At 40.8% G+C, this 21385-nt stretch overlaps 1 protein-coding gene across 1 annotated transcript in view; it reads left to right on the top strand.

The window, feature by feature from the left end:
• TAFA4 (TAFA chemokine like family member 4) overlaps window positions 1-21385 on the top strand; it is a 302837-nt gene that overhangs the window by 268438 nt on the left and 13014 nt on the right. The window lies entirely within an intron of this gene.

The raw sequence follows: 21385 nt of genomic DNA, 5'->3' as shown, positions 1-21385 counted from the left end.
AAATCTAGGGAATTAGAAGAATTTAGTATTTTTTTTTTTTTTTACAGAATATAGGGCAACGTCACTCAGAGGGTTGTGAGGCTATGAGTCATATCATCGTTAGTCCTTCAACTTATGGCTGGCAGTTGTAGTCTCAAGGAACCTGAGACTACCTGAGGAAACTTAAATTCTTATATTCTAAAACATGGAACTTCCACCTATATGCATTCAGCCTGGATCTCATTTAAAGGATGTAGTGATCCCCTAGACTTTAGAGCGACCCCCGCCCCCCGCCCCCCATTCAGATCTGCCACTCTAAACCTCATGCACATTTTTACTGCCTGTGCTTGAAAAACTTTAATCTGTTCATTCATTAAAGTTAAACACTTATTGAATCTTCTGAGATACACCCCCCCATCTGAGTTGTTGGGGAAATAATGTACCCTTAATTGCATTATCTATTTTCTACTCAATGTGGGAATTCTTTATGAATATTCCAATATTATAGTGGAGAATTTATAATCCAAATAAAATTAAACTTGCCTAAACTCACACAGCTATATACTATTGATAATTATATAGTGAGTCTTTTAAAAATGACAAAATATTATTTTAATATTAAAGAAAGTAACATCGAATATTCCAGGTATATTTTAAGTGTCAGGAAGATGCTATATTTAGAATCTGGATAGTAGTGTCTGGTATCTGTTCCTGCTTTATCAAATTTGTGTCCAGCACATGCAGCCTTTGCCATTGCTTCAGAATGTGCTAATATGCTAATGATAAGGTTATAAATATTTAAAGTTGGGTAAAATATTCACAGTTGAATTTCTACTTGAGTTTAAAAACCATCATAAAGAATGGTCACACCTTTCATTTGAAGGAGATTGCTGATCTGGGGTAATATTTAAAATAGCAGTTAAAGAATGATAAGGCTCTTTATACCCTATAAATACTGGCAGGACTCTAGCCTTTCTCCCTGTGACTTTTGATAGAGGTTTCAATGATGCCTCAGCATATGTGTATTTCCAAGGTATTTTAGAGAAGATGATGCAGCAATACTGAGCCCCTATTCCTCCATGATTCTACTCTTTATAGGGAATGAGAGGAGACAGTGGACTTACACTCCCTCATGTAGGACCATGATTACTTAGTTGCTATTATTTGAATTTACTCATGTGTGGGTCATATATATATGTATATATATGTATGTATATACATATATGTAAATATGTATATGTGTGTACATACATAATATAAAATATATATTTAAAATAAGGACTTCTAGCTGTGCTGGTGTGTGTGTGATGGAGGAATGGGGGGAGAGAGAGGGAAAGAGAGGGAGAGAGAGAGAGGGAGAGAGAGGGAGAGAGAGTGAGCGCCACTCTGCCTGGACATACCTCAGAGGCTTGCACATGCAGACATTTGTTCCAACACTCGAGCTATCTCCCTGACCCTAGAATTTTGTTTTTCTGGAAGAAATCTGTTGATATACAAACTTGGCAATTAACTCATGAAAGTGGCAATGGAAATAAACGCGCCTCACCAAAATGTCTAGTTCACAGATAGGGAACAGTCTTTGGCCCTAAATTCTCTTTGATGGAGCCCTAGGACTCACTTGGCAAGGGTGAGTCCATCGCAATCTAATGCCTCACTTCACCATTTAGAATCACTCTGAAATAGACAAGTGATTTTTTATGATAATTTTTAATAATAAACCTAATATAAAATATTTATTAGTATGAATCAATGTGTTAAACTCCAAATAACATCCTCTCTATGGCATTGTGTAGAGCAATGCTTCAGTATAGATATAGATGGAATGTCCTAACTTAGACAAGGTATGTTTAAGAGTTGTACCAAAAGAGTATGGATTCTACTACATTAATGGTTGGCAAACTGCAGTCTGTAAGGCAAACACAGCCTGTCCATTTTTGTTAATAGATATATATTGGGACATAGCCATGACATTCATTTATGTATCATCTCTGATAGTAGAGCAGATTGGTTGTCATAGAGCCTGAATGGTCGACAAAGCTTAAAATACTTAATACTTAGCTCTTTATAAAATAATTTGTGAATTCCTGCTCCATGAAATGGAAGAACATGGTATTTTTAAATTTGGTTTATTGCTCAGAATAGGCGATGGCAAGGAGTTCAACATTGATATTTGCATTTCTATATACTTCTCAATGATTTGTATTGTGAATTTCAGCTTAACAAATGATCATCGTGCTACCTGGTAGTTTTCATTTTGATAATCAGAAAATATAGAATGGTGGTTAGCAAAAATGAGGTTCTTTTTTAAAAATTTTTAACTTTTTGGGGCTGGAGAGATAGCACAGCGGGTAGGGCGTTTGCCTTGCACGCGGCCGACCCAGGTTCAAATCCCAGCATCCCATATGGTCCCCTGAGCACGGCCAGGGGTAATTCCTGAGTGCAGAGCCAGGAGTAACCCCTGTGCATCGCCAGGTGTGACCCAAAAAGAAAAAAAAAAAATTTTTAACTTTTTAAAATTTTTACATGAATCACCATGAGATACAGTTACAGACTTACAAACTTTCGTGCTTACATTTCAGTCATACACTGATCGAGTACCCATCCCTCTGCCAGTGCCCATTCTCCACCCCCAATGATCCCAGTATCCCTCCCACCACCCCCACCCCTTTCCCCAAAATGAAGCTCTTAATAAAGTTGTTTCTCCTATGTGTAAACTGTAGGCCAAGTAGTCACCTTGTACCAAAAAAAAAAAAAAAAAAAGCATTCAGCAGGCCCTCACCTCAAAACAGAGACTTAAGGTTTAAGTGAAAACAGCTGACAGACAAGTGGGACCAGAAAAGAGTAGAACTTAAAGTGCAATTCCCTGTTTACAAGTCAGAACTCTCAGAAATGACAAACTGAGGAACAACTCAAGGCTTTCTTTTTCTCTAGGCTTTAATTTGGGCCTGAGGTAAAAATGGTTCTTGTTCTCCTGATGGTCAGGTCAAAGCCTTGATGGAAGTGAGGATTTCCAAAATAAGGTCAATAAGAATCTTGATCTGAGTCTTTGTTTAGAGATGAAGGAAGCCACGCATTTATACAAATATTGTCTTTCAAGTTCTTCTCATTAAAAAAAAAAAAACACCCTATCAGAGAAAGAGCACAGTGGTAAGGCGGCTAAACTTGCATGAGGCTAGCTGGTGTTCGATCCCCAACACTTCATATGCTCCACTGATCCCTGAGTTTAGAGCCAGGAGTGAGCCCTGAGCACCACCAACTGTGACTCAAAAAATAACAAAACTTACTCAGACTCTATCCCCTAACCAGGTGAAAGGAAACAATCATTTTCAAGTTACAAAGAAATCTTGTAAACAGAAACTTTGAGCAAAAGAGCTGGGTAAATAATTGATGAACGGTTACTGATGCATGTTGGGCAATGCACTCGTATTGATTTTGGGCTGTGAACAAAGTGTGGCTCTGTGAGCCCATATTTTAGTCCCTCTCTCGTCTGGTTGGTGCCATCAATATTCATAGCCTACTTACATGTTAGGAATGTAAAATGATGCTCCTTTCTTGTTGTTCACTTGGGTTCTTTGTTCTCTGTGGGTAAGGACTCTGACCTACCTTTTAATTATCAACTTTGATTCTCTTAATGAGGAGTCATAAAAATGGTTCAGGATACTGAATTATTAATTGAATAATTGGAATTAATCATCAAAGGATAAAAGCAAGCAAATGAACTTTGGCTCTCCAGTTCCATATCTGAATCCCGACACCCTGTAGCTTAGTTTAGGTCTCTGAACTTTGCTGCCCTTTTTGCTGTTTTGTTTTTGTTCGGGGCCACACCCAGCAGTGTTCTGTACTCAGAGATCACTCTTGATGGTACTCTGGGGAACATATGTGGTACCAGAGATTGAACTCGAGTTGGCCACATGCAAAAGTAAGTGCCCCTACGTACTATACTGATCTGGGCCCTATCCTGTTCTTTGGGATTGCTTCTTCACCCTTAGTTTGTTTCATATATTAAGTTTGACGTTCAGTATTATAATCATAGGTCATCCAAAGACATCATAGAAAATAAATTCATGTTATGCTACCTTTGCAATGTAAGTGAAGAGAAAACATTGAAAAAAAAGCATGTTATGGTTTCCTCAAACATTTTCATGTACAAGTCAATAGAACAGACTGCCTTCGTCAGTTTAGTGAGAGTGTGGGTTAAAATGAGGATCCTACTTCGACATATTTAGATATTTATAAGTGATGTATATCTGAGAGAGAACTGAAAGTGATTCCTAATGCCACAGTAGAGAGCTAGTATTAGACTATGCTGTCTCTACTTGAGAAAATGTTGCCGAAGCTCTTAAAACTGTTCCAGTTGGGAAAATTGGTATTTGATGCTGCCATATGCTATTTTAATCACCATCTCTCTGATTCACTATAGAACTCAGAGGAAGAATGAGGACTGAGGAGAGGCTCTTTAAAGGATGTTATGTCTGACATTCTCAGGGAAGGAGACTGCCTGTGGAAAATCAGTGCCGAGGACACTGATTTGATCTTGTAGGTACTTGCACTGTGGTCAGCAAGAAAGAAGCAGAAAGGAATATGAGTTGGAGAGCTCTTACTTCACTTCTGATTAGACAAAAGATTGGTGTAGTCTGTCTTCTTCATTTGTTACTCCCTTCATGTTATGCTTCACAGAGAACTGTGTAGGTTTCTCTTTTCACTCCTTACCTGTCAAATATGGAAAGGGATCATAAGCAAGGAAAAGGAGTATTCAGTTTAATAATAGAAATCTGCTCAACAAGATACCATTGGAGAGTTGGTAGAGCGTCTAACATTTTGTTGGTGGTGAAGGTGCAGTAATTTTGTGCTTTGTTTGGGAACTTCACCTGGCTTGCTCCTGGCTCTGTGCTTAGGGATCACTCCCCCCCCCCCTCCGTGCTGGGGACACTGGGGATTGAACCCAGGTTAGCCATGTCCAAGGCAAATGCCCTATCTGCTGTACTATCTCTACAACTCCCATTTTGTACTTTTAAAACTATAAATATTAACATTGTTATAACCGTATTATCTAAAGTAAATAAAAGTTTTAATAAGAATTTATAGATTTGACTAAGTGAAGGTGAAAAAATGTTATAAGTTGCAAAACCATGTAAACCAAGCTCAAGATAAAATTGAAAATATCATTTACATATTTATAGAAGAGAACATATTAACACCTGCTTATATAAAGTTTATACAGATAGGTAAAAATCAACATAATAGAAAAGTGAACCAAAGGTGTAATAATTCTCAATAAATTTGAAAGAGCCAGCACTTGCAGTTTTTGACAAAGTTGAGTGTAAAAAAATCTCCTGGGGCGGCCAGGGGAGAGCCCCAGTGGTTCTCCCCATTGGCGGTGCTCGGGCTCGGGGTGGTCCCAGGTTGCTGGCCCAGCCGGGGCGGCCCAAGCCATGGGGCAAATGGAAGAGGAAACGAGGGCCAAGCTGGTTGATTGATCAGTTGCCGTTTATTCCATTCTTTCCATGCACTTGTTCCAGTCTCCCTGAATTTTCCATTCTAGTCTCACACTGACCCTCATTCCCTGTCTCTCCTGCTCATCTCTCCTGCTCACTTCTGGCCCTCCACCTCGCAGCCTGGTCTCTGTCTCTGTCTCTCTGTCTCTGTCTCTGTCTCTGTCTCTGTCTCTCTCTCTCTCTCTCTCTCTCTCTCTCTCTCTCTCTCTCCTCTCAGGATTCTGACTCTGACTGCTTCTCTCTCTCTTCAACTCTCTCATCTCCCTCCCCCAGCACTTTTCTTTCTTAGCTCCTCATTCCTCCATCCAACAGATCTCTGGATTCTGCTTCTGACTGCTTCTCTTCCAACTCTCTGACCCCCCTTTTCAGCCTCTCCCCCACTCTTCTCTCCACCCCTAGCCCTCTGGCCCATGCTACACCCATCTGGTTGCAAAATCAACATAAGAAAGTCCTTCCTGATGGCCCACCAGGCTCAAGGGTGGAAACACCACCTAGAGGTATTCCAAAGCCCTTCCTGTCTGCCCTCCGGCAAAATACCTCTTAAGGTGTTTTTCTTCTTTCCTCAGTCCAATAACTCAATCAGCATCTTAAAACTAGTTATTTTTGTATGGACACAGTAAGAGAGGCTTGTAGGGCAGCTCTCCTAGGAACATCTTGCCACAGACTCAGACTACAGCGCTCAGGCCAGCTTAATCATTTCCTAACCCTAGTTTGGTCTGAATCTAGTTATTACTTTTTTGGATCATAAGAGCATTTGTCCATGACCAAGCTCTTAATTTCTAGCTAAGCATTAGGCACTTTGGCCAGGCCCATCTCGATGCCAGGGTAGCACATAGCTCATCGCTTACCCTGGGTCCATCTCATCCGTCCTTGGGACACTACCTTTGGGGATGCTAGGAAGCAAGGGCAGCTGAGATCAAGAGAACATATGCCCAGGAGGAAAATATCATGTAGCGTCAAATGACTCTCAGGTTACAAAGCAAAGCATTTGCTACAGTCTTCCTGTACCCATACAGAAGGTCATGGCTCTGAATAAACTATGCAAAGGACTCAAGGAGAAGAGAAAAACAATATTTACAAGTCAACAGAGCACCAAAAAAAGAAGTTACAAATAAACACAGAGGAAAGGGAGCACTGTGATGGGAACAAACCAATAAACCTAAGCTACCTCTGGCAATGTTATCCTACAGTTGAAATTGAACATTTTTTAATCTATCAATTTGACCTTTATTTAAAAAAAATTTAACAAGAATTTCATGGTTGTATTATCACATACTAAGACCTTAGCAGTGTAATCCTACTTGACTCAAGATTTCTACTTACAGGAATTAAAGGGTCATGTAGCTTGAGAAAGAATATGAATGAAAGTATATTCACAAAAGAAAAAATTTAGAAGTTCTAAATATCTATGAAAGAGTTATACTTCTCTTTTTGGGCTATGTACATTCCATTTTTTACTTCTGCTAGTCACACACACACACACACAGAATCTCTAGAAGAAACACATATGTTGCCATACAAAGGTTTCATAGATGGAGGAAAGACAGATTGGTCAGGGTCACTGGGATTCAAGGATCGCCGAACCGAAAGATCCTGCATTTTTCCCCTTCTGTCTTACGGACTCTGGGACCTAAGAATGGGAGAAACCTACAACCTGGAAGCTTCCCCCAAAACTGCAGAGGACTGGGAAAGATTAATGATACATATATTTTAACCCTCTAATAGCCTTGTTCTCCCTCTTGGAGAACCTTACAAGCTACCAAGACTCTATTGCCCACATGGGAGCAATTGCAAGCTCCCCAAGGTGTATTCATATCCCAAATACAATAAAAGATATATACATACCTCTTGGAGATCCTGGCAAGCTACTGAGAGTATCCTACCCACACGGCAGGGCCTGGCAAGCTACCCATGGCATATTCAATATGCCAAAAATACTAACAATAGGTCTCATTCCCCTGACCTGAAAGAGCCTCCAATTGTTGGGAAAGACAAGTAAGGAGAGGCTGCTAAAAGTCTCAGGGCTGAGTGTAATAGAGACGTTACTAGTGCCCGCTCGAGTAAATCGATGAACAACGGGATACAGTGATACAGATATTTTAACCATATTTATTTGTCCTTTTTTTAATTTGTTTCTTTGTTTAGGGGCAACACCTGGTGATGCTTAGGTTTACTTCTGGCCCTGCACTCAGGAATCACTCCCGGTGATACTCAGGGAATCATATGGGATGCTGAAGATCAACCCGGGTTGGCCATGTACAAGGCAAATGCCCTATCCTCTGCATTATCATTCTGGTCCCAGTATTCACTTGCTCTTGAGTGAACAATATGAAAACCACACAACTCTCCTACTCCACACCCCAGGGGCCACTGCAGGAGTGAAATGGACAGGTCCTGTCATCTATTGTCTATAGTTTTCAATTAGTCTCTGTAGCAGGACCTGTGGATAAATGTAGACTTCTATCCTGCAGTTGGATTCTAATGAAGCAACACACCTGCCCTAATGGAAACGCTGATAAGAATTCTGAAATTTATGTTCTGACCTCTAGCAATGAGGAAGCATCCTGTCCCTGAGGAAACTCTTATCTTTACTCCCATTTCACCATAATAGCAATGAGACACACCTCTGCCCTGTGGAGTCTTTGGGCAGAATTCTGATGCCATCCTCTGCTAGAAAAATGTAACTCCTTCCCTTCAGATATGTTAGTCTTTCTTTCACCTTGTGGAAGTGAGATGGGTCTCCCTACAATTCCCATACATTGACTTAAGGATTTTTAGACTAGCTATGATTTTATTTAGATCAGTGTTTTTATTTTTTTAATCTTTTTTTCTTAACCTGGGCCATATGGTCACTAAGATCTGGCAAGGTGGAAACAGGTGTAAATGTTGGGTCATGTAAGTGTAGGGTCACTGTACTGAGGCCAGAGTGCCAAACTGAAAGATGGGGGGCCACTGGAAGGAAACAAGTTCAAAGTGGCCACAGGTGGAAGAAAATCAAGAAACACAGGGCTGGGTTTCACATGGAAGACTGTGTTGATCAGACTTTGTAAACTAAATTGACACTTGAGCCATGGCCAACAAGAGTAAGATAGTATATGAATTTTGAACCCAAAAGATTTGGGTTGACAAAAAGATTTAAGCAGGAATTTTCATCATAACACAGTATTAAAAATAAGTACTTGATAGGGACATGAACAATAGTACAGCAGGTAGGGCACTTGCCTTGCACATGGTGACTCTGGTTTGCTCCCTGGCACCCATAACATCCCTTGAGTCACCCGGATTGATCACTGAGTGCAGAGCCAGGAGTAAGCCTTGACTACTGCTAGCCATGACCCACCCATAAAAACAAATAAACCAAACATAAAACATCAAAAAACACTAACAGGAGCACCCCGGGCTTCCCTCCCCTCCGGACTGCCGGCCGAGTGGCCGGCACGCCGACCCCAAGCACCCCCGCCGTCCTGTCTTCCGGCAAAGGTCTGTGACGCTCCCTCGACCCGCCCTTCCGGACCCAGCCTGCTCCGCGGCCCTGAGCACCCCGGGCTTCCCTCCCCTCCGGACTGCCGGCCAAGTGGCCGGCAGGCCACCCCCAGCACGTTGACCGCTGTCGGGTTGTGGGAAAGGGGCGTGGCCTTACCACCAGGGGCGTGGCCTAAGAAAAGTGGGCGTGGCCTCATTGCTGGCGGCCAAAGCTTATGCAGCGGCAAGTAGTTTCCTCAACATCCTATCCAAGACTAACATCCTAGCTATTCGCAAGCAGTAGGACAATAAAACACAAGACTTCACATAAGAACTGAAGGAAACATCTCAGTAGGAGACCAGGTTCTACAAACGGCAAGTAAAAAGCCAACCACTATGAACTGAGCCTATCCACAATCCTTTTTCGCAACAAAAGGAAACAGGGACACTCATCATCAAGAGCCCTCTTTCATATCACCACAAACAACATGAAGAAACAGCGAAAATCCCCATTGCAACCAGAGGACGATCAAACGAGTCCGGAAACCTCAATGGGCGCTTCCTACAAACTTGACCTCTCTGAGAAAGAATTCAGACTTGAAATCCTCAACATGTTCAATGAACTCAATGCAAAGATGGACAACTTCAAGGAAGACCTGGCGGAAACAATACAACAGACAGCTGACAAAATACGGGAAGAAATGAGAGCAGAAATAAAAAACCTTCAAAAAGAAATGAAGGATTCCGTACATGAAATCAAAAACTCTCTGGCTTCCCTCAACAATAGGATGACTGCAGCCGAAGACAGAATCAGTATGCTTGAAGATGAGCTGCAAGAGGCCTACAGACAACATCAAACCATGGCAAGAGACCTCAAAATAGCTCTAGCCAGAATCAGAGTCCTAGGGGATGAATTCAAGAGGAACAACATTAGAATCATTGGACTACCAGAACCACAGGGAACCAACCCCAACGAAAAAGACACAGTCAAACAAATCATTGCTGAAAACTTCCCACAGCTGGACAATGCAGGCATCCAGATTCAAGGCGCCCGAAGAGTGCCAGCTAAAAGAGATCCTAACAGAAAAACCCCAAGACATATCATAGTTACAATGATGGACATCTTCCAGAGAGACACAATACTCCAAGCAGCAAGGTCCAAGAAGGAAATCGCATACAAAGGAGCACCCCTTAGGCTCACAGCAGATCTATCAGAGGAAACCCTCCAAGCTCGAAGGCAATGGTGGGATATAGTGAAAAAACTCAATGAAATCAACGCTTCACCAAGAATACTTTATCCGGCTAAACTCTCATTCAAACTAGAAGGAATCATACACTACTTTGGGGATAAACAACAGCTCAGGAACTTCATAGACTCAAAACCAAACCTAAAAGAAGCACTAAAGGGGCTATTGTAAGACAAGAACAACCTCTACAAGCACAACAAACCCTTGCACAAAGATGGAACAAAATCCCATAACAATAATCTCCCTTAATGTCAATGGTCTGAATTCACCAATTAAGAGACACAGACTGGCAAAATGGATTCAGAGACTCAACCCAACCTTCTGTTGCCTGCAAGAAACACATCTGAATAGCCAGAACAAACACAGACTCAAAGTCAAAGGATGGAAAACAATCCTGCAAGCAAACAACTCCCTCAAGAAAGCCGGGGTGGCTTTACTAGTATCGGACAACATAGACTTCAGGTTGAAAAAGATTAGAAGGGATAGTGAAGGCCACTTTTGATTAATCAAGGGATGTGTACATCAGGAAAAATCACACTCAATGAGGGACCAGCTAAATACCTACAACAGCTGCTAAGAGACCTCGAGAAGGACATCTCGAGCAACACAATAGTAGTTGGAGACTTCAACACCGCACTGTCTCCTCTGGACAGATCTAGAGGATTAAAACTCACCAATGAAATACTGGCTTTGAAGGAAGAAATAGAAGAGAGAGGGCTAATAGATCTATACAGGGCTTTATATCCCCCAAAAAAGGAATACACATTCTTTTCCAGAGTACATGGAACATTTTCCAGAATAGACCATGCGCTGGGCCACACAACATACCTCAACAGAATCAACAAGATAGACATTGTACCAGCTATCTTTTCAGACCATGATGCACTGAAGATAAAACTTAACTGTGGACAGATGCAGAAAACAAATCAAACACCTGGAAATTAAATAGCTCGATATTGAACAATGAGTGGGTCAGGAAGGAAATCAAGGAAGAAATCAAAAGGTACCTAGAAACAAATGAGAATGAAGACACGAGCTACCAGAACCTGTGGGACGCAGGTAAAGCCGTTTTAAGGGGAAAATTTATAGCTCTGTAAGCATATCTCAGGAAGGAAGAAAGGGCCCACATAAATAACTTAACTTCACAGCTCAAGACCTTAGAAAAGGACCAACAAAAGGAGCCAAAAACAAGGCAGAAGGAAAGAGATAATAAAACTTAGAGCAGAAATTAATGACATGGAAACCCAAAAGACAATCCGGAAGATCAATGAAACCAAGAGCTGGTTCTTCGAGAAAATAAACAAGATTGATAAACCACTAGCAAGACTTACAAAGAAAGAGAGAGAGAGAACCCTTATAAGCCGAATCAGAAATGAAAAGGGGGACATCACAACAGAAACCAATGAAATTCAAAAGATCATCAGAGACTACTTTGAAAATCTCTATGCCACGAAACAAGAGAATCTAGAAGAAATGGATAAATTCCTCGACTCCTATAATCTCCCAAGGCTGAACCAAGAAGACCTGGAGTTCCTGAATAGTCCAATTAACATCAAGGAAATTGAAATGGTAATTAAAAGTCTCCCCCAAAATAAAAGCCCAGGTCCAGACGGATTCACTAGTGAGCTCTTCCAAACATTTAAAGAGGACATTTTGCCAGTCCTTCTCAAGCTGTTCCAGGAAATTGAAGAAACAGAAACCCTCCCTAACAGTTTCTATGAGGCTCATATCTCCCTAATACCAAAAGCAAACAAAGACACCACAAAAAAAGAAAACTACAGGCCAATATCCCTGATGAACACAGATTCAAAAATTCTCAACAAAATATTAGCAAATAGAATTCAACAACTCATCAAAAAGATCATACACCACGACCAAGTGGGATTCATCCCGGGGATGCAAGGATGGTTTAACATCCGGAAATCAATCAACATAATCCACCATATCAACAAAAGAAAAGATAAAAATCATATAATCATATCAATAGATGCAGAGAAAGCATTTGACAAGATCCAGCATCCGTTTATGATGAAAACACTAGCCAAAATGGGTATAGAAGGGACCTTCCTCAATATAGTCAAAGCCATTTATCACAAGCCTATGGCAAGCATTGTCCTCAATGGGGAAAAACTAAGAGCCTTCCCTCTGAGAACAGGGACGAGACAAGGATGCCCACTCTCTCCACTTCTGTTCAATATAGTACTGGAAGTACTTGCAATAGCAATTAGGCAAGAACAAGACATTAAGGGCATTCAGGTAGGAAAGGAAGAAATCAAGCTCTCACTATTCGCAGATGATATGATACTATACTTAGAGAACCCTAAAACCTCTACCAAGAAACTCCTAGAAACAATAGACTCGTACAGTAAAGTTGCAGGCTATAGAATCAATACCCAAAAGTCCATGGCTTTCCTATATGCAAATAATGAGAGAGAAGAAAGTGACCTGAGAAAAGCAATCCCATTCACAATTGCGCCTCAAAAAATCAAATACCTCAGAATCAGCTTAACAAAGGAGGTAAAGGACTTGTATAATGAAAACTATAAAACACTACTTCAGTAAATAAAAGAGGATACGAGGAAATGTAAAGACATCCCCTGCTCATGGATTGGAAGAATTAATATTGTCAAAATGGCAATTCTCCCCAAAGCATTGTACAAATTCAATGCGATCCCTATAGGGATACCCTTGACATTCTTCAAAGAAATGGAGCAAGCGCTCCTGAAATTCATATGGAACAATAAGCCCCCACGAATAGCTAAAGCAATCCTTGGGAAAAAGAAAATGGGAGGAATCAACCTCCCCAACTTCCAACTCTACTACAAAGCGGTAGTCATTAAAACAGCATGGTACTGGAACAAAGGCAGAGCGGCAGACCAATGGAACAGGGTTGAATACTCTGACATACACCCCCAAATATATGATTATCTAATCTTTGATAAGGGAGCAAGAAATGTGAAGTGGAGCAAGGAAAGCATGTTTAACAAATTGTGCTGGCAAAATTGGACGGCTACATGCAAAAAAATGGGCTTAGACCTCCATCTATCACCATGTACAAAAATCAGATCAAAATGGATTAAAGACCTCAACATCAGACCAGAATCCCTAAGGTACATTGAAGATAAGGTCGGCAAAACCCTCCACGACATTGAAGCCAAAGGTATCTTCAAAGCTGACACGCCACTGGCTAAGCTAGTGAAAACAAAGATAAATAAATGGGACTATCTCAAACTAAGAAGCTTCTGCAACTCAAAAGAAACAGTGACCAAAATACAAAGACAGTCTACAGAATGGGAAAGGATATTTATGCAGTACCCATCCGATAAAGGGTTGATAACAAGGATATACAATGCACTGGTTGAACTCCACAAGAAGAAAACTGCCAACCCGATCAAAAAATGGGCTGATGAAATGAACAGAAACTTTTCCAAAGAAGAAATCCGAATGGCTAAGAGGCACATGAGAAAATGTTCAACATCACTAATCATCAGGGAGATGCAGATCAAAACAACAATGAGATATCATCTCACACCACAGAGACTGGCCCACATCCCCAAAAACAAAAGCAACCGGTGTTGGCGTGGATGTGGGGAGAAAGGGACTCTCCTTCACTGCTGGTGGGAATGCCGACTGGTTCAGCCCTTTTGGAAAACAGTATGGACGATTCTCAAAAAGTTAGAAATTGAGCTCCCATTTGACCCAGCAATACCACTCCTGGGAATATATCCCGGAGAGGCAAAAAGGTATAGTAGAGATGACATCTGCATTTCCATGTTCATTGCCGCTCTGTTCACAATAGCCACAATATGGAAAAAACCAGAGTGCCCGAAAACAGATGATTGGCTAAAGAAACTCTGGTATATTTACACAATGGAATACTATGTAGCTGTCAGGAAACATGAAGTCATGAAATTTGCATACAAGTGGATCAACATGGAAAGTATCATGTTGAGTGAAATGAGTCAGAAAGAAAGAGACAGACATAGAAAGATTGCACTCATATGTGGAATATAATGTAACTGAGAAGTACAAGTTGGCAACGATGCAACTTCTGGCAGATATCTCTCTGGACTTAGTTACTAAAATACTAAATTACAGAAACCCAAAACTGAGAGGCCGCTAAGTGTGGTCACTCGACCTCATACTTCTTCATCCTCAGCAATGGAAAACAAATTATCTAATGCTTCCTTTTCAGCAGGTCTGACTTTAGGGGAGAGACTCTCCAAACAATAATAGTGAGTTTTGTTGAAATATTGTATGCAATCAAAGTGAAAGTAAAGTGAAAATTATTAGTTACACAGGCGGGGGGGGCTTAGGGCGGGGGGCTAGGGGCGTGGGGGGGTTTGGGGTGTGAGGGGGCGGGGTGGAGCTATACTGGGATTCTTGGTGGTGGAATATGAGCACTGGTGAAGGGATGGGTATTCGAGCATTGTATAACTGAGATTTAAACCTGAAAACTTTGTAACTTTGTAACTTTCCACAATAAAAAATTAAAAAATAAAAATAAATAAATAAATAAAGTATAAATAAATTAAAAAAAAACACTAACATTCCTCACACCCAACGTTCTCCTGATTCCCCACCTGAAAGACTCAAGAAAACATTGAACTAAATAAACCAAAACAAGAATCAGTGTCACCCTGTCCAGCCTCAGTTGGGAACATTCATGCTAGGTGCCTCGGATCTTTCCCAACTGAGTTCAGGCACAGGTGAAGTGACTGTGAAAACACTGTGAGTGTGCATTTGGGGTTGCAAATACATTTCAGCCAATGAATAATTTTTTTTTAATGTGACCTATGGATAATGAGAACTGACTATATCGTCATCAATTTTCTAGTTTTGGCAATTTCTCATAATGAAGTTTTTTATTACCGGGGAAGTCTGGGTTAAAGTAACTTATTGTGGATAAAATTATTTCAAACTAAAAATGATTTAGTGATGGGACTGGAGAGATGGTTTAGTGGAAAGGGCACTTGTCCTGCATGTGTCTAATCTGAGTGTTATCCCTGGAATCCCATGTAGTCCCCTGAGCTTGCCAGGAGTTGTCTCTGAGCACAGAGCCAGAACTAAGTCCTGAGCATGACTGGGTGTGACCAAAACCCCTAAAATATTAAGGGTAGTGTCTGAATGTGTAAATGATTTTTACAGAAATATTTACATGGTAGCACTGTAGCACTGTCATCATGTTGTTCATCCATTTGCTCGAGCAGGCACCAGTAATGTCTCCATTGTGAGACTTGTTGTTACTGTTTTTGCCATATCGAATACACCACAGGAAGCTTCCCAGGCTCTGTCGTGCAGGTGGGATACTCTCAGTAGCTTGCCGGACTCTCTGAGGACAGAGGAGTCGAACCCGGGTCGGCCCCATGCAAGGCAAACGCCCTACCCACTGTGCTATTGCTCCAGTCTATTTAGATGGTATAATTGAAAATAGTATAATCCCATTTGATTTAATTTATGTAGAGAACTCCTATACAAAATGCTAAGAGGGTGCATACTGGTTTTTGGTTAACTTATTTACAATGTTCTTTTCAGAGACATTCACTAATAAAATAAATATTTAAGGGGGCAGCTTTCATGTATATTCTCTTCATTTTTCTAGCCATCCTAACTACAAGTGGGTTTTTATTCCAGGGCAGCAACAATTTTCCCGATAGCTAGAAATGGTGTTATATTTGTCTGTAAAAACTTACCAAGATGATCAGTTTTTTCAACTTAACCTCTCAAATGTGTCTCACTAATCCAGAAAATTTGGGGCAAAAATTCATATAGCCATTGAGATTCATATATTATATCATTATGTAATACCCCACATTATGGACTGGCGCAATAGCACAGTGGGTAGGGTGTTTGCCTTGCATGCTGCCGACCTGGGTTCGATTCCTCTGTCCCTCTTGGAGAGCCCAGCAAACTACTGAGAGTATCCCACCTGCACAGCAGAGCCTGGCAGGCTACCCATAGCATATTCGATATGCCAAAAAACAGTAACAACAAGTCTCACAATGGAGACGCTACTGGTGTTCGCTCAAGCAAATCGATGAAAAATGGGAGGACAGTGCTACAGTGCTACCCCACATTATAGACTTTAAACAAAGCCTGAGACATGTTGGTTCCAATGTATAGAAACCACTAGAGTGAGAAAGGGAATTGATATTCACTCTATTCCCATTATGTGTAAGGAGCAACACAGTAGTTTGCCACTATTTTTCAGATGAAAAGATTGGGACTTTGGAAAATTGAGAAGCTATTCCAAGAATTACAAATAGTAAGTAACATAACAGATATTCACATCTTGCCATATATTTACCTAGGATTTCTCAGAAGTTTGTACATTGAGAGTACATGTTAGTAAATAGTAATGTCAGTAAATAGTAATGTCATTCTTAAGGCCTTAATGCTTGAGAAAACTCTTAAAACACTAAAGAGAAAGCCATATTAGCTTGGTGTGATTAAAAGTCCAAAAGAGAGTGATTTGAAGCTTAATGTTATAATTAATTTTGTAATTACATAAAACTGTCCAGGATTGGGAATTTGAGTTCTTAGAAGGCAAGAAATAATTAAATAAGAATAACTTAAGATTTCATAAGACACAAATTGACTTTAGTGAAAAGACATGTGAAATATAGTCAGCAATACTGCTCAAATGAGGAAGTACGTGTCCTGAAATTTAATGGAAATCATCCCAATTGTCAAGATACTGTCTCAGCAGAAAGTAGGAGCTAACAGGATGCTAATAGAAGAAGTAGGTAGCTTTTATGAATAAAGCAAGGAATGAGCAGAACTCTGGGAAAACTCTCTTCTAATTTTGCAGCTATATGATTCATGACCAATTGCCTTCTGTTGTCACTGCCAAATAGGAGCTTCTTGATCAATACACGGTTGGTTTTTTTTTTTTTTTTTGAGTTAGAGAAAGCTATTCCTCAAATCAGGGACACTGCTCTATGTCAGAAGCAATCATAAAATCAAGGCCCAGGAGCGGGGGAAAAATCACATATCTTCAGCTAATCTTCAGTGGATACTGAAAACCAAATATGTTTTGCAAATCTTTTAATTCAACTTTCTATCATAAGGGAGAATTTCATTTATTATTCATACATAAATATTTTCTTATTGATTTGGGAGGGCCACACCTGGCAGTGCTCAGGGATCACTCCTGGCAGTGATGGGGGGACCATGCATTGCTGCCCTTAGAACTCAAGCCTTGTCGTGCACCGCATGTCCTCAGCCTGTTGAGCGATTTCTCTGACCTTCCCTTCATCTTTTATCTAAATTTTCTATAGAAAAATACTACCTTGTCAGGAAATATAAATATTGTGTCATGACAGAGGTTAAGGTGGTTCTAATGACTGTATTTGAAATCAAATATAGACAGAGAAAAAATTGTAACACTGAATTGTGTTTCATGGAAGCCCCATGGAGGGGTTCTGGTGGTTTTACACTTATAGGTTCAAAGCAAAGCTTTTGTTGGTAGAAGTATCTAAAGATATAGATATTTGATCAAATGTAATTTTGAGACCTGATTTAATTTCTCTTGGAGCATGTAAAGCAAAGATAACTCTTTGGTCCCATTAAGGAACATGAGCAGGTGGTCAGAATGATCGCTCAGGTAACTTAAAAGGCTGGAGCACATGCTTTGCATGTGGAGTGTCCAAATTTAATCCCCAGAACCACTAGGTTGCCCAAACTCTGCCAGGCATAACCTCTGAGTAACCCCCAAGCACCACCTAGTTGCGATAAAAAAAAAACACAAAACAGAAACAAAAAACAAACAAACCAAAACCAAAACAAGAAGAGTAAAGAAATTAATTTTCTTTGGGTTGTTGATCTTTGATATATCACCGGTAGGCTATGAATCAATTACTAGACATTCCTATATCAGACAAATATATTCAACAGGTACAATAATTCAATCATTCAGAATAACTCTATACTCAATGGAAAGTTCAGGTACTATAACACTATAGCTTTAATGTTCCTGCTTTATTTTATTCTTAATCATATCTCAAATATAGTTATTTAAATTGTCCTAAGATTTTGAAAGGATATGTAGTTAATGTCTGGTAGAATCCAAATGATTTTAAGCATTGTCGTATCATTCTTAGGGAACTTGACTCTAATAATAAATAGATTTATTAGTAAAGTGGCATGTTGAAAATATAACCTCATTTCAGTGAATAATTTTTCCCCCTAAATTTGCTTTTTAACTTCCATTTTGAAATAATTATAGGATTAATGAAGATAGTATGGGACGTTTTATTTGTACCTTCTTACCTGGATCACTGGATCACCTGGATTACTCCTTTTAGTCACATCACGAACTCTATTACCCACCGTTCCTAATTAAAACCTGGGCAACTCTTATCACTGTCACTGTCATCCCGTTGCGACTTGTTGTTACTGGTTTTTGGCATATCGAATACACCATGGGTAGCTTGCCAGGCTCTGCCGTGAGGGCGCGATACTCTCGGTAGCTTTCTGGGCTCTCTGATAGGGATGGAGGAATCGAACATGGGTCGGCCCACGTGAAAGGCGAACGCCCTACTGCTGTGCTATCACTCCAGCCCTCCTCCACTGTAGAATAACATTAGGTTTGTCCTTTCAGCCTTGACACAGGGAACTTAGTTTACCTTCGAGCAATGGCCTTTCTGTATGGACACAGGAAGACAGTTAATATTATGCTTTGTAACTTGGGAGCTGACTCAATAATATTTACTCCCAGGCATCTGCTTTCTCAGCTCAGTTGCCCTTAGTTCCTAGCACCCCAAAAGCAGGGTCCCGATGAGGGACAAAATGGACCCAGAGCAAGCTGTGAGCTACCCTGGCATTGAAATGGGCCAGGCCAAAGCACCACAATACTCAACTATAAATTGAGAGCATGGTCATAGACAAATGCTGTCCAAAAGTAACGATGAGACTAGGACCTTATGGGGTTAGGAAGACTAACCTGGCCTGAGGACTGTGGTCTGGAATATATAGTGAATGTCCTCAAGAAGAACAAAACTTTAAGTCTGATATATCTCTTACTGTGCTCATACAGAATGACATTGCTAGAAATATTAGAAGTAAATTTACTATAACTATTTAAGGGGATTACTAGCTGAGGAAGGAAGAAAGTGACACACCCTTGTTTGTATCCCACCCTTGAGCAGATCTCCTAGTAATCTGGAGTAATCTCCTTAGATGAGATTTTGTTAATCTCCTGGAGAAATGGTCTTACCCATTTTTGTTGATTTGTTAATGCTCAAACCACCTTTGTGTCACCAGCCTTTGTGATTGCTATATAAACTAAGACTGTAAGCGGGAGAGGGGGCAAAGGCAAGACAGAAGCGGGCAGAGGCAAGACAGAAATAGGCAGAGGCAAGACAGAAGCAGCAGAAAAGACACAGAAGTGAGAAGACACAGAAGCAGAGTCAGAGAGGTCAGAAGAGACCAGAGGAGAGAATACAGAGACAGAGATAGAGAGACAGACAGAAGAGAGCACAGTGGCACACACAGAAGCAGAGCACAGGAGGAGTCATCCCGATCCAGTCCATACACAGTGGTGTGGGGTCCCCCCTGCGGGCATCATCCTGTCCTGCAGGGAGGACCTTTCGTGGGGCTAAGGAGGGGACACAACCGAACGAAGAGACACAGAGCCAGAAGGAGGAGGAGAGAAAGAGAGAGTTTATTCACAGCAGTTACAATACTTATACCTCTTGGTGGGAGGGGGCGGTATGCATGCTTGGACCCCCATAGGAACAATAGTAAAATGCAGATCAGGCATGGCGTTGGGCAGATCAGGCATGGGCGTTAGCTAGTGAGAGAGGAATGGCGAACTGATAAGATCAGTAAGGTCAGCAGTGGTGACCTTGTTACAGGAATCCCAAGTAAGCCTCTGCTGGACTAGAGGATAAGAGCCGGGCTTGTAAAATGGCTCCCTACACAGTGGCTCGAGAGCACCGAATGTGAACAGCAAGAGAGAGAGGGAGAGAGAGAGAGAAAATGAGAGAGAGAGAGAGAGAGAGAGAGAGAGAGAGAGAGAGAGAGAGAGAGAGAGAGCGCCGCCCCGGAGAGTCCAAGAACAACAGAACACAACACACACATCATCACTCCCTTGCACGCACGTGCTCTTTGTAATTTTTTATACTCCACTAATTTATTTTCTATTTCTATAAAACTTCAACATATTCCAAGAGATTCATTCAAATGAATTGTGTTGATTGTTCATTTTTATTGCTGAGTATTAGTTTATGTTGTGGATGAACCACAGATTGCTTAGTCATTTACCGATTGTTTTCTGAAACAGATTGTTCAGAGTTGCTGTTAATTTGTTTTCTTTTTTTGCTCTTTCGGTCACACCCAGTGATGCACAGGGGTTACTCCTGGCTCTGCACTCAGGAATTACTCCTGGCAGTGCTCAGGGGACCATATGGGATGCTGGGAATCAAACCCGGATTGGCCGCATTGTAAGGCAAACATCCTACCCTCTGTGCTATTGCTCCAGTCCCCCTGTTAATATTTTAAGCACTGGATATTGTTAGTGACATGCCTTGAGATCCCCTTATATCTACCCATTGGTATTTCTAGGTTGCTAATATCTATAGGAACTAGTTTCAACTATATATAGAACAGAAATAAAACCAAAAATTTGTTACTACACTATTTCCTAGATCCCAAGTTCCAGAGCTTGTCCATTCTTTTCTACCTTTTAACACGTTTGTTACATTTGAGCAGAGTTTTTATTTGTACTTGTGAGAAGTAAGAAAAAGTATTACATTTCCTAGAAATGGAAGTCTCCCATGGGGATTTTTTGGTTTGTTTTAATTTCTGTGCCACACCTTGCAGTGCTCAGGGCTTCCCCTGGATCTTTGATCAGGTTTCACTCCTGGTGGAACTCTGGGGAACCATATGTGCTGCTGGGGATTGAATCTGGCTTGGCCATATGCAAGATAAGCACCCTTCTCTCTGTACTGTTACTCTAGCCCCTTCCCATGGGATTTGACTCCGTTGTCCGGTGGTTAGCTAGGAAAAGAAATTTTTAGGAGGAAAGGGGAAAGATGACATACTTTGAATACTATTCTTAGACATACAGAAATGGCAAGGGTTTAGCTCCAGTGGGAAACAATGTACTATACTGACTGCATTTTTCTCTACTGGGACATAATTCATATACCACAAGAGTCACCCTTTTTATTTTTATTTATTTATTTATTTTAAATTTTT

Source organism: Sorex araneus, chromosome 4 (assembly GCF_027595985.1).
Source record: "Sorex araneus isolate mSorAra2 chromosome 4, mSorAra2.pri, whole genome shotgun sequence".
Lineage (NCBI taxonomy): Eukaryota > Metazoa > Chordata > Mammalia > Eulipotyphla > Soricidae > Sorex > Sorex araneus.
Note: the sequence above shows the minus strand (reverse complement) of the source record. Positions and strands in the feature narration are given on the sequence as shown.